The following is a 12,891-nucleotide window of genomic DNA, read 5'->3' on the forward strand; positions in this document are numbered from 1 at the left end:
GCCACCTCAAACTTCAAACGTAGCCTAAATATTCCCAGACGGGCTCCTTTCGCAGCCCGGCTCTGAAAATGCGAATGTCTCCAGATATCTCACAGTGAGAAGGGGCTAGCCTGGAAAGCTGTTGCTCAGCCTCATCTGCCCATGGCACTGCTCGCACAGAGGCACAGAGACTGGGGCTGCTTGCTTGTCTTGCCACCTCAAACTTCAAACGTATTCCGGGCGTCCCTGCGGGGCTGCTTTCGCAGCCCTACTCCGAAAAAGCGAACGTCTCGAGATAGCTCTCCAGCAGAAGGGGCTAGCCTGGAAAGCTGTTGCTCAGCCTCATGTGTCCATGGCACTGCTCGCACAGAGGCACAGAGACTGGGGCTGCTTGCTAGTCTTGCCACCTCAAACTTCAAATGTAGCCCAGGGGGTCCCTGTCGTGCTCCTTTCGCAGCCCTGCTCCGAAAATGTGAACGTCTCCAGATACCACACAGTCAGAAAGGGGCTAAGCTGCAAAGCTGTTGCTCAGCTTCATCTGCCCGTGGCACTGCTTGCACAGAGACACAGAGACTGGGGCTGCTTGCTTCTCTTGTCACCTCAAACTTCAAACGTATCTTAGGGGGTCCCTTCATGGTGCCTCCAGGAGCCCTGCTCCGAAAATGCGAACGTCTCCAGATAGCTCGCAGCCAGAAAGGGCTACCCTGGAAAGCTGTTGCTCAGCCTCATGTGCTCATGGCACTGCTCGCACAGAGGCACAGAGACTGGGGCTGCTTGCTTGTCTTGCCACCTCAAACTTCAAATGTATCATAAAGGGTCCCTGAAGGGCTCCTTTCACAGCCGCGCTCCGAAAATGCGAACGTCTCCAAATATCTCACACTCAGCAGGTGCTAGCCTCGAAAGCTGTTGCTCATCCTCATCTGCCCGTGGCACTGCTCGCAAAGAGGTACAGAGACTGGGGCTGCTTGCTTGTCTTGCCACCTCAAACTTCAAACGTAGCCTAAAGTTTCCCAGACGGGCTCCTTTCTCAGCCCTACTCCGAAAAAGCGATCGTCTCCAGATAGGTGGCAGCCAGAAGTGGCTACCCTGGAAAGCTGTTGCTCAGCCTCACCTGCCCATGGCACTGCTCGCACAGAGGCACAGAGACTGGGGCTGCTTGCTTGTCTTGCCACCTCAAACTTCAAACGTATTCCGGGGGTCCCTGCGGGGCTCCTTTCGCAGCTCTACTCCGAAAAAGCGAACGTCTCCAGATAGCTCGCAGCCAGAAGGGCCTAGCTTGGAAAGCTGTTGCCCAGCCTCATCTGCCCATGGCAGTGCTCGCACAGAGGCACAGAGACTGGGGCTGCTTGCTTGTCTTGCCACCTCAAACTTGAAATGTAGCCTATAGGGTGCCTGAGGGGCTCATTTCGCTTCCCTGTTCTGAAAATGCGAACGTCTCCAGATAGCTGGCCGCCAGAAGGGTGTAGCCTGGTTAGCTGTTGCTCAGCCTCATCTGCCCATGGCACTGCTCGCACAGAGGCACAGAGACTGGGGCTGCTTGCTTGTCTTGCCACCTCAAACTTCAAACGTATTCCCGGGGTCCCTGCGGGGCTCGTTTCGCAGCTCTACTCCGAAAAAGCGAACATCTCCAGATAGCTCGCAGCCAGAAGGGGCTAGCCTGGAAAGCTGTTGCTCAGCCTCATCTGCCCGTTGCAGTGCTCGCACAGAGGCACATAGACTGGGGCTGCTTGCTTGTCTTGCCACCTCAAACTTCAAAAGTATCTTAGGGGGTCCCTGCCAGGCGCCTCCAGCAGCCGTGCTCCGAAAATGCGAGTGTCTTCAGATAGCTGGCAGCCAGAAGGGGCTAGCCTCGAAAGCTGTTGCTCAGCCTCATCTGCCCATGGCACTGCTCGCACAGAGGCACAGAGACTGGGGCTGCTTGCTTGTCTTGCCACCTCAAACTTCAAACGTATTCCGGGGGTCCCTGCGGGGCTCCTTTCGCAGATCTACTCCTAAAAAGCGAACGTCTCCAGATAGCTCGCAGCCAGAAGGGCCTAGCTTGGAAAGCTGTTGCTCAGCCTCATCTGCCCGTTGCAGTGCTCGCACAGAAGCACAGAGACTGGGGCTGCTTGCTTGTCTTGCCACCTCAAACTTCAAAAGTATCATAAAGGGTCCCTGATGGGCTCCTTTCACAGCCGTGCTCCGAAAATGCGAACGTCTCCAAATATCTCGCAGCCAGGAGGGGCTAGCCTGGAAAGCTGTTGCTCAGCCTCATGTGTCCATGGCACTGTTCGCACAGAGGCACAAAGACTGGGGCTGCTTGTTTGTCTTGCCACCTCAAACTTCAAATGTGGCCTATAGGGTCCATGAGGGTCTCATTTCGCTTCCCTGTTCTGGAAATGGGAACGATTCCAGATATCTCACAGTCAGAAGGGGCTAGCCTGGAAAGCTGTTGCTCAGCCTCATCTGCCCATGGCACTGCTCGCACAGAGGCACAGAGACTGGGGCTGCTTGCTTGTCATGCCACCTCAAACTTCAAATGTATCATAAAGGGTCCCTGTCGCGCTCCTTTCGCAGTCGTGCTCCGAAAATGCGCACGTCTCCAAATATCTCACACTCAGCAGGTGCTAGCCTCGAAAGCTGTTGCTCATCCTCATCTGCCCGTGGCACTGCTCGCAAAGAGGCACAGAGACTGGGGCTGCTTGCTTGTCTTGCCACCTCAAACTTCAAACGTATCATAAAGGGTCCCTGAAGGGCTCCTTTCACAGCCGTGCTCCGAAAATGCGAACATGTCCAAATATCTCACAGTCAGCAGGGGCTAGCCTCGAAAGCTGTTGCTCAGCCTCATCTGCCCATGGCACTGCTCGCACAGAGGCACAGAGACTGGGGCTGCTTGCTTGTCTTGCCACCTCAAACTTCAAACGTATTCCGGGGGTCCCTGCGGGGCTCCTTTCGCAGCTCTACTTTGAAAAAGTGAACGTCTCCAGATAGCTCGCAGCCAGAAGGGCCTAGCTTGGAAAGCTGTTGCCCAGCCTCATCTGCCCATGGCAGTGCTCGCACAGAGGCACAGAGACTGGGGCTGCTTGCTTGTCTTGCCACCTCAAACTTGAAATGTAGCCTATAGGGTGCCTGAGGGGCTCATTTCGCTTCCCTGTTCTGAAAATGCGAACGTCTCCAGATAGCTGGCCGCCAGAAGGGTGTAGCCTGGTTAGCTGTTGCTCAGCCTCATCTGCCCATGGCACTGCTCGCACAGAGGCACAGAGACTGGGGCTGCTTGCTTGTCTTGCCACCTCAAACTTCAAACGTATTCCCGGGGTCCCTGCGGGGCTCGTTTCGCAGCTCTACTCCGAAAAAGCGAACATCTCCAGATAGCTCGCAGCCAGAAGGGGCTAGCCTGGAAAGCTGTTGCTCAGCCTCATCTGCCCGTTGCAGTGCTCGCACAGAGGCACATAGACTGGGGCTGCTTGCTTGTCTTGCCACCTCAAACTTCAAAAGTATCTTAGGGGGTCCCTGCCAGGCGCCTCCAGCAGCCGTGCTCCGAAAATGCGAGTGTCTTCAGATAGCTGGCAGCCAGAAGGGGCTAGCCTCGAAAGCTGTTGCTCAGCCTCATCTGCCCATGGCACTGCTCGCACAGAGGCACAGAGACTGGGGCTGCTTGCTTGTCTTGCCACCTCAAACTTCAAACGTATTCCGGGGGTCCCTGCGGGGCTCCTTTCGCAGATCTACTCCTAAAAAGCGAACGTCTCCAGATAGCTCACAGCCAGAAGGGCCTAGCTTGGAAAGCTGTTGCTCAGCCTCATCTGCCCGTTGCAGTGCTCGCACAGAAGCACAGAGACTGGGGCTGCTTGCTTGTCTTGCCACCTCAAACTTCAAAAGTATCATAAAGGGTCCCTGATGGGCTCCTTTCACAGCCGTGCTCCGAAAATGCGAACGTCTCCAAATATCTCGCAGCCAGGAGGGGCTAGCCTGGAAAGCTGTTGCTCAGCCTCATGTGTCCATGGCACTGTTCGCACAGAGGCACAAAGACTGGGGCTGCTTGTTTGTCTTGCCACCTCAAACTTCAAATGTGGCCTATAGGGTCCATGAGGGTCTCATTTCGCTTCCCTGTTCTGGAAATGGGAACGATTCCAGATATCTCACAGTCAGAAGGGGCTAGCCTGGAAAGCTGTTGCTCAGCCTCATCTGCCCATGGCACTGCTCGCACAGAGGCACAGAGACTGGGGCTGCTTGCTTGTCATGCCACCTCAAACTTCAAATGTATCATAAAGGGTCCCTGTCGCGCTCCTTTCGCAGTCGTGCTCCGAAAATGCGCACGTCTCCAAATATCTCACACTCAGCAGGTGCTAGCCTCGAAAGCTGTTGCTCATCCTCATCTGCCCGTGGCACTGCTCGCAAAGAGGCACAGAGACTGGGGCTGCTTGCTTGTCTTGCCACCTCAAACTTCAAACGTAGCCTAAAGATTCCCAGACGGGCTCCTTTCGCAGCCCTACTCCGAAAAAGCGATCGTCTCCAGATAGGTGGCAGCCAGAAGGGGCTACCCTGGAAAGCTGTTGCTCATCCTCATCTGCCCGTGGCACTGCTCGCACAGAGGCACAGAGATTGGGGCTGCTTGCTTGTCTTGCAACCTCAAACTTCAAACGTATTCCGGGGGTCCCTGCGGGGCTCCTTTCGCAGCTCTACTCCGAAAAAGCGAACGTCTCCAGATAGCTCGCAGCCAGAATGGGCTAGCTTGGAAAGCTGTTGCTCAGCCTGATCTGCCCATGGCACTGCTCGCACAGAGGCACAGAGACTGGGGCTGCTTGTTTGTCTTGCCACCTCAAACTTCAAACGTATTCCGGGGGTCCCTGCGGGGCTCCTTTCGCAGATCTACTCCGAAAAAGCGAACGTCTCCAGATAGCTCGCAGCCAGAAGGGGCTAGCCTGGTAAGCTGTTGCTCAGCCTCATCTGCTCATGGCAGTGCTCGCACAGAGGCACAGGGACTGGGGCTGCTTGCTTGTCTTGCCACCTCAAACTTCAAACGTATCCTAAAAGGTCCCTGTCGCGCTCCTTTCACAGCCGCGCTCCGAAAATGCGAATGTCTCGAAATATCTCACAGTCAGCAGGGGCTAGCCTCGAAAGCTGTTGCTCAGCCTCATCTGCCCATGGCACTGCTCGCACAGAGGCACAGAGACTGGGGCTGCTTGCTTGTCTTGCCACCTCAAACTTCAAACTTATCTTAGGGGGTCCCTTCATGACGCCTGCAGCAGCCCTGCTCCGAAAATGTAAACATCTCCAGATAGCTCGCAGCTAGAAGGGGCTAGCCTGGAAAGCTGTTGCTCAGCCTCATCTGCCCATTGCAGTGCTCGCACAGAGGCACAGAGACTGGGGCTGCTTGCTTGTCTTGCCACCTCAAACTTCAAATGTATCCCGGGGGTCCCTGTCGCGCTCCTTTCGCAGTCGTGCTCCGAAAATGCGAACGTCTCGAAATATCTCACAGTCAGCAGGGGCTAGCCTCGAAAGCTGTTGCTCAGCCTCATGTGTCCATGGCACTGTTCGCACAGAGGCACAAAGACTGGGGCTGCTTGCTTGTCTTGCCACCTCAAACTTCAAACGTAGCCTAAAGATTCCCAGACGGGCTACTTTCGCAGCCCTACTCCGAAAAAGCGATCGTCTCCAGATAGGTGGCAGCCAGAAGGGGCTACCCTGGAACGCTGTTGCTCAGCCTCATGTGTCCATGGCACTGCTCGCACAGAGGCACAGAGACTGGGGCTGCTTGCTTGTCTTGCCACCTCAAACTTCAAACGTATTCCGGGGGTCCCTGCGGGGCTCCTTTCGCAGCTCTACTCCGAAAAAGCTAACGTCTCCAGATAGCTCGCAGCCAGAAAGGGCTAGCTTGGAAAGCTGTTGCTCAGCCTCATCTGCCCATGGCACTGCTCTCACAGAGGCACTGAGACTGGGGCTGCTTGCTTGTCTTGCAACCTCAAACTTCAAACGTATCTTAGGGGGTCCCTGCCGGGCGCCTCCAGCAACCCTGCTCCCAAAATGCGAACATGTCAAGATAGCTCGCAGCCAGAAGGGGCTAGTCTGGAAAGCTGTTGCTCAGCCTCATCTGCCCATGGCCCTGCTCACACAGAGGCACAGAGACTTGGGCTGCTTGCTTGTCTTGCCACCTCAAACTTCAAACGTATCTTAGGGGATCTCTGCCGGGCGCGTCCAGCAGCCGTGCTCTGAAGATGGGAACGTCTCCAGAATAGCTGGCAGCCAGAAGGGGCTAGCCTGGAAAGCTGTTGCTCAGCCTCATCTGCCCATGGCCCTGCTTGCACAGAGGCACAGAGACTGGGGCTGCTTGGTTGTCTTGCAAACTCAAACTTCAAACGTGTCTTACGGGGTCCCTGTCGGGCTCCTTTCGCAGCCGTGCTCCGAAAATGCGAACGTCTCAAAATAGCTCGCAGCCAGAAGGGGCTAGCCTGGAAAGCTGTTGCTCAGCCTCATCTGTCCGTGGCACTGCTCGCACAGAGGCACAGAGAGTGGGGCTGCTTGCTTGTCTTGCTACCTAAAATTCAAAAGTATCCCGGGGATCCCTGCCGGGCTCCTTTCGCAGACCTGCTCCGAAAATGCGAACGTCTCCAGATAGCTGGCCGCCAGAAGGGTGTAGCCTGGTTAGCTGTTGCTCAGCCTCATCTGCCCATGGCACTGCTCGCACAGAGGCACAGAGACTGGGGCTGCTTGCTTGTCTTGCCACCTCAAACTTCAAACGTATTCCCGGGGTCCCTGCGGGACTCGTTTCGCAGCTCTACTCCGAAAAAGCGAACATCTCCAGATAGCTCGCAGCCAGAAGGGGCTAGCCTGGAAAGCTGTTGCTCAGCCTCATCTGCCCGTTGCAGTGCTCGCACAGAGGCACAAAGAGTGGGGCTGCTTGCTTGTCTTGCCAACTCAAACTTCAAAAGTATCTTAGGGGGTCCCTGCCAGGCGCCTCCAGCAGCCGTGCTCCGAAAATGCGAGTGTCTTCAGATAGCTGGCAGCCAGAAGCGGCTAGCCTCGAAAGCTGTTGCTCAGCCTCATCTGCCCATGGCACTGCTCGCACAGAGGCACAGAGACTGGGGCTGCTTGCTTGTCTTGCCACCTCAAACTTCAAACGTATTCCGGGGGTCCCTGCGGGGCTCCTTTCGCAGATCTACTCCTAAAAAGCGAACGTCTCCAGATAGCTCGCAGCCAGAAGGGCCTAGCTTGGAAAGCTATTGCTCAGCCTCATCTGCCCATGGCACTGCTCGCACAGAGGCACAGAGACTGGGGCTGCTTGCTTGTCTTGCCACCTCAAACTTCAAACGTATTCCGGGGGTCCCTGCGGGGCTCCTTTCGCAGCTCTACTCCGAAAAAGCGAACATCTCCAGATAGCTCGCAGCCAGAAGGGGCTAGCCTGGAAAGCTGTTGCTCAGCCTCATCTGCCCGTTGCAGTGCTCGCACAGAGGCACAGAGACTGGGGCTGCTTGCTTGTCTTGCCACCTCAAACTTCAAAAGTATCATAAAGGGTCCCTGATGGGCTCCTTTCACAGCCGTGCTCCGAAAATGCGAACGTCTCCAAATATCTCGCAGCCAGGAGGGGCTAGCCTGGAAAGCTGTTGCTCAGCCTCATGTGTCCATGGCACTGTTCGCACAGAGGCACAAAGACTGGGGCTGCTTGTTTGTCTTGCCACCTCAAACTTCAAATGTGGCCTATAGGGTCCATGAGGGTCTCATTTCGCTTCCTTGTTCTGGAAATGGGAACGATTCCAGATATCTCACAGTCAGAAGGGGCTAGCCTGGAAAGCTGTTGCTCAGCCTCATCTGCCCATGGCACTGCTCGCACAGAGGCACAGAGACTGGGGCTGCTTGCTTGTCTTGCCACCTCAAACTTCAAATGTATCATAAAGGGTCCCTGTCGCGCTCCTTTCGCAGTCGTGCTCCGAAAATGCGCACGTCTCCAAATATCTCACACTCAGCAGGTGCTAGCCTCGAAAGCTGTTGCTCATCCTCATCTGCCCGTGGCACTGCTCGCAAAGAGGCACAGAGACTGGGGCTGCTTGCTTGTCTTGCCACCTCAAACTTCAAACGTAGCCTAAAGATTCCCAGACGGGCTCCTTTCGCAGCCCTACTCCGAAAAAGCGATCGTCTCCAGATAGGTGGCAGCCAGAAGGGGCTACCCTGGAAAGCTGTTGCTCATCCTCATCTGCCCATGGCACTGCTCGCACAGAGGCACAGAGACTGGGGCTGCTTGCTTGTCTTGCAACCTCAAACTTCAAACGTATTCCGGGGGTCCCTGCGGGGCTCCTTTCGCAGCTCTACTCCGAAAAAGCGAACGTCTCCAGATAGCTCGCAGCCAGAATGGGCTAGCCTGGTAAGCTGTTGCTCAGCCTCATCTGCTCATGGCAGTGCTCGCACAGAGGCACAGGGACTGGGGCTGCTTGCTTGTCTTGCCACCTAAAACTTCAAACGTATCCTAAAAGGTCCCTGTCGCGCTCCTTTCACAGCCGCGCTCCGAAAATGCGAATGTCTCGAAATATCTCACAGTCAGCAGGGGCTAGCCTCGAAAGCTGTTGCTCAGCCTCATCTGCCCATGGCACTGCTCGCACAGAGGCACAGAGACTGGGGCTGCTTGCTTGTCTTGCCACCTCAAACTTCAAACTTATCTTAGGGGGTCCCTTCATGACGCCTGCAGCAGCCCTGCTCCGAAAATGTAAACATCTCCAGATAGCTCGCAGCTAGAAGGGGCTAGCCTGGAAAGCTGTTGCTCAGCCTCATCTGCCCATTGCAGTGCTCGCACAGAGGCACAGAGACTGGGGCTGCTTGCTTGTCTTGCCACCTCAAACTTCAAACGTATTCCGGGGGTCCCTGCGGGGCTCCTTTCGCAGCTCTACTCCGAAAAAGCGAACGTCTCCAGATAGCTCGCAGCCAGAAAGGGCTAGCTTGGAAAGCTGTTGCTCAGCCTCATCTGCCCATGGCACTGCTCTCACAGAGGCACTGAGACTGGGGCTGCTTGCTTGTCTTGCAACCTCAAACTTCAAACGTATCTTAGGGGGTCCCTGCCGGGCGCCTCCAGCAGCCCTACTCCGAAAAAGCGATCGTCTCCAGATAGCTCGCAGCCAGAAGGGGCTACCCTGGAAAGCTGTTGCTCAGCCTCATCTGCCCATGGCCCTGCTCACACAGAGGCACAGAGACTTGGGCTGCTTGCTTGTCTTGCCACCTCAAACTTCAAACGTATCTTAGGGGATCTCTGCCGGGCGCGTCCAGCAGCCGTGCTCTGAAGATGGGAACGTCTCCAGAATAGCTGGCAGCCAGAAGGGGCTAGCCTGGAAAGCTGTTGCTCAGCCTCATCTGCCCATGGCCCTGCTTGCACAGAGGCACAGAGACTGGGGCTGCTTGGTTGTCTTGCAAACTCAAACTTCAAACGTGTCTTACGGGGTCCCTGTCGGGCTCCTTTCGCAGCCGTGCTCCGAAAATGCGAACGTCTCAAAATAGCTCGCAGCCAGAAGGGGCTAGCCTGGAAAGCTGTTGCTCAGCCTCATCTGTCCGTGGCGCTGCTCGCATAGAGGCACAGAGAGTGGGGCTGCTTGCTTGTCTTGCTACCTAAAATTCAAAAGTATCCCGGGGATCCCTGCCGGGCTCCTTTCGCAGCCCTGCTCCGAAAATGCGAACATCTCCAGATAGCTGGCAGCCAGAAGGGGCTAGCATGGAAAGCTGTTTCTCAGCGTAATCTGACCGTGGCACTGCTCGCACAGAGGCACAGAGAGTGGGGCTGCTTGCTTGTCTTGCAACCTCAAACTTCAAACGTATCTTAGGGGGTCCCTGCCGAGCGCCTCCAGCAACCCTGCTACCAAAATGCGAACGTCTCAAGATAGCTCGCAGCCAGAAGGGGCAAGCCTGGAAAGCTGTTGCTCAGCCACATCTGACCGTGTCACTACTCGCAAAGAGGCACAGAGAGTGGGGCTGCTTGCTTGTCTTGCCACCTCAAACTTCAAACGTACTTTTGGCGTTCCGTGCTGGGTACCTCCGGCAGCCCTGCTCCGAAAATGCGAACGTCTGCTGATAGCTCACAGCCAGAAAGGGCAAGCCTGGAAAGCTGTTGCTCAGCCTCATCTGCCCTTGGCCCTGCTCGCACAGAGGCACAGAGACTGGGGCTGCTAGCTTGTCTTTCCACCCAAAATTCAAATGTATCTTAGGGGTACACTCTTGGGCACCTCCAACCGCCCTGCTCCGAAAATGCGAACGTTTCCAGATAGCTCGCAGGCAGAAAGGGGCAGTCTGCTAAGCTGTTGCTCAGCCTCATCTGCCCATGGCACTGCTCACACAGAGGCACAGAGACTGGGGCTGCTTGCTCCTCTTGCCACCTCAAACTTCAAACATAGCCCTTAGATGTGGGTTCCCTGCTGGATGCCCCCAGCAGCCCTGTCTGAAAATGCAAACGTCTCCAGATAGCTCGCAGCCAGAAGGGGCTAGCCTGGAAAGCTTATGCTCAGCATCATCTTCCCCTGGCACTGCTCGCACAGAGGCACAGAGACTGGGGCTGCTTGCTTGTCTTGCCACCTCAAACTTCAAACGTAGCCTAAATATTCCCAGACGGGCTCCTTTCGCAGCCCGGCTCTGAAAATGCGAATGTCTCCAGATATCTCACAGTGAGAAGGGGCTAGGCTGGAAAGCTGTTGCTCAGCCTCATCTGCCCATGGCACTGCTCGCACAGAGGCACAGAGACTGGGGCTACTTGCTTGTCTTGCCACCTCAAACTTCAAACGTATTCCGGGCGTCCCTGCGGGGCTGCTTTCGCAGCCCTACTCCGAAAAAGCGAACGTCTCGAGATAGCTCTCCAGCAGAAAGGACTAGCCTGGAAAGCTGTTGCTCAGCCTCATGTGTCCATGGCACTGCTCGCACAGAGGCACAGAGACTGGGGCTGCTTGCTAGTCTTGCCACCTCAAACTTCAAATGTAGCCCAGGGGGTCCCTGTCGTGCTCCTTTCGCAGCCCTGCTCCGAAAATGTGAACGTCTCCAGATACCACACAGTCAGAAAGGGGCTAAGCTGCAAAGCTGTTGCTCAGCTTCATCTGCCCGTGGCACTGCTTGCACAGAGACACAGAGACTGGGGCTGCTTGCTTCTCTTGTCACCTCAAACTTCAAACGTATCTTAGGGGGTCCCTTCATGGTGCCTCCAGGAGCCCTGCTCCGAAAATGCGAACGTCTCCAGATAGCTCGCAGCCAGAAGGGGCTACCCTGGAAAGCTGTTGCTCAGCCTCATGTGCTCATGGCACTGCTCGCACAGAGGCACAGAGACTGGGGCTGCTTGCTTGTCTTGCCACCTCAAACTTCAAACGTAGCCTAAAGATTCCCAGACGGGCTCCTTTCGCAGCCCTACTCCGAAAAAGCGATCGTCTCCAGATAGGTGGCAGCCAGAAGTGGCTACCCTGGAAAGCTGTTGCTCAGCGTCATCTGCTCATGGCACTGCTCGCACAGAGGCACAGAGACTGGGGCTGCTTGCTTGTCTTGCCACCTCAAACTTCAAACGTATCATAAAGGGTCCCTGAAGGGCTCCTTTCACAGCCGTGCTCCGAAAATGCGAACATGTCCAAATATCTCACAGTCAGCAGGGGCTAGCCTCGAAAGCTGTTGCTCAGCCTCATCTGCCCATGGCACTGCTCGCACAGAGGCACAGAGACTGGGGCTGCTTGCTTGTCTTGCCACCTCAAACTTGAAATGTAGCCTATAGGGTGCCTGAGGGGCTCATTTCGCTTCCCTGTTCTGAAAATGCGAACGTCTCCAGATAGCTGGCAGCCAGAAGGGTGTAGCCTGGTTAGCTGTTGCTCAGCCTCATCTGCCCATGGCACTGCTCGCACAGAGGCACAGAGACTGGGGCTGCTTGCTTGTCTTGCCACCTCAAACTTCAAACGTATTCCCGGGGTCCCTGCGGGGCTCGTTTCGCAGCTCTACACCGAAAAAGCGAACATCTCCAGATAGCTCGCAGCCAGAAGGGGCTAGCCTGGAAAGCTGTTGCTCAGCCTCATCTGCCCGTTGCAGTGCTCGCACAGAGGCACAGAGACTGGGGCTGCTTGCTTGTCTTGCCACCTCAAACTTCAAAAGTATCTTAGGGGGTCCCTGCCAGGCGCCTCCAGCAGCCGTGCTTCGAAAATGCGAGTGTCTTCAGATAGCTGGCAGCCAGAAGGGGCTAGTCTGGAAAGCTGTTGCTCAGCCTCATCTGCCCATGGCCCTGCTCACACAGAGGCACAGAGACTGGGGCTGCTTGCTTGTCTTGCCACATCAAACTTCAAACGTATCTTAGGGGATCTCTGCCGGGCGCGTCCAGCAGCCGTGCTCTGAAGATGGAAACGTCTCCAGAATAGCTGGCAGCCAGAAGGGGCTAGCCTGGAAAGCTGTTGCTCAGCCTCATCTGCCCATGGCGCTGCTTGCACAGAGGCACAGAGACTGGGGCTGCTTGCTTGTCTTGCAAACTCAAACTTCAAACGTGTCTTACGGGGTGCCTGTCGGGCTCCTTTCGCAGCCGTCCTCCGAAAATGCGAACGTCTCAAAATAGCTCACAGCCAGAAGGGGCTAGCCTGGAAAGCTGTTGCTCAGCCTCATCTGTCCGTGGCACTGCTCGCACAGAGGCACAGAGAGTGAGGCTGCTTGCTTGTCTTGCTACCTAAAATTCAAAAGTATCCCGGGGATCCCTGCCGGGCTCCTTTCGCAGCCCTGCTCCGAAAATGCGAACATCTCCAGATAGCTGGCAGCCAGAAGGGGCTAGCATGGAAAGCTGTTTCTCAGCGTAATCTGACCGTGGCACTGCTCGCACAGAGCCACAGAGAGTGGGACTTCTTGCTTGTCTTGCAACCTCAAACTTCAAACGTATCTTAGGGGGTCCCTGCCGAGCGCCTCCAGCAACCCTGCTACCAAAATGCGAACGTCTGCATATAGCTCGCAGCCAGAAGGGGCAAG

Source organism: Opisthocomus hoazin, chromosome 3 (assembly GCF_030867145.1).
Source record: "Opisthocomus hoazin isolate bOpiHoa1 chromosome 3, bOpiHoa1.hap1, whole genome shotgun sequence".
In the NCBI taxonomy this organism is placed as follows: Eukaryota; Metazoa; Chordata; class Aves; order Opisthocomiformes; family Opisthocomidae; genus Opisthocomus; species Opisthocomus hoazin.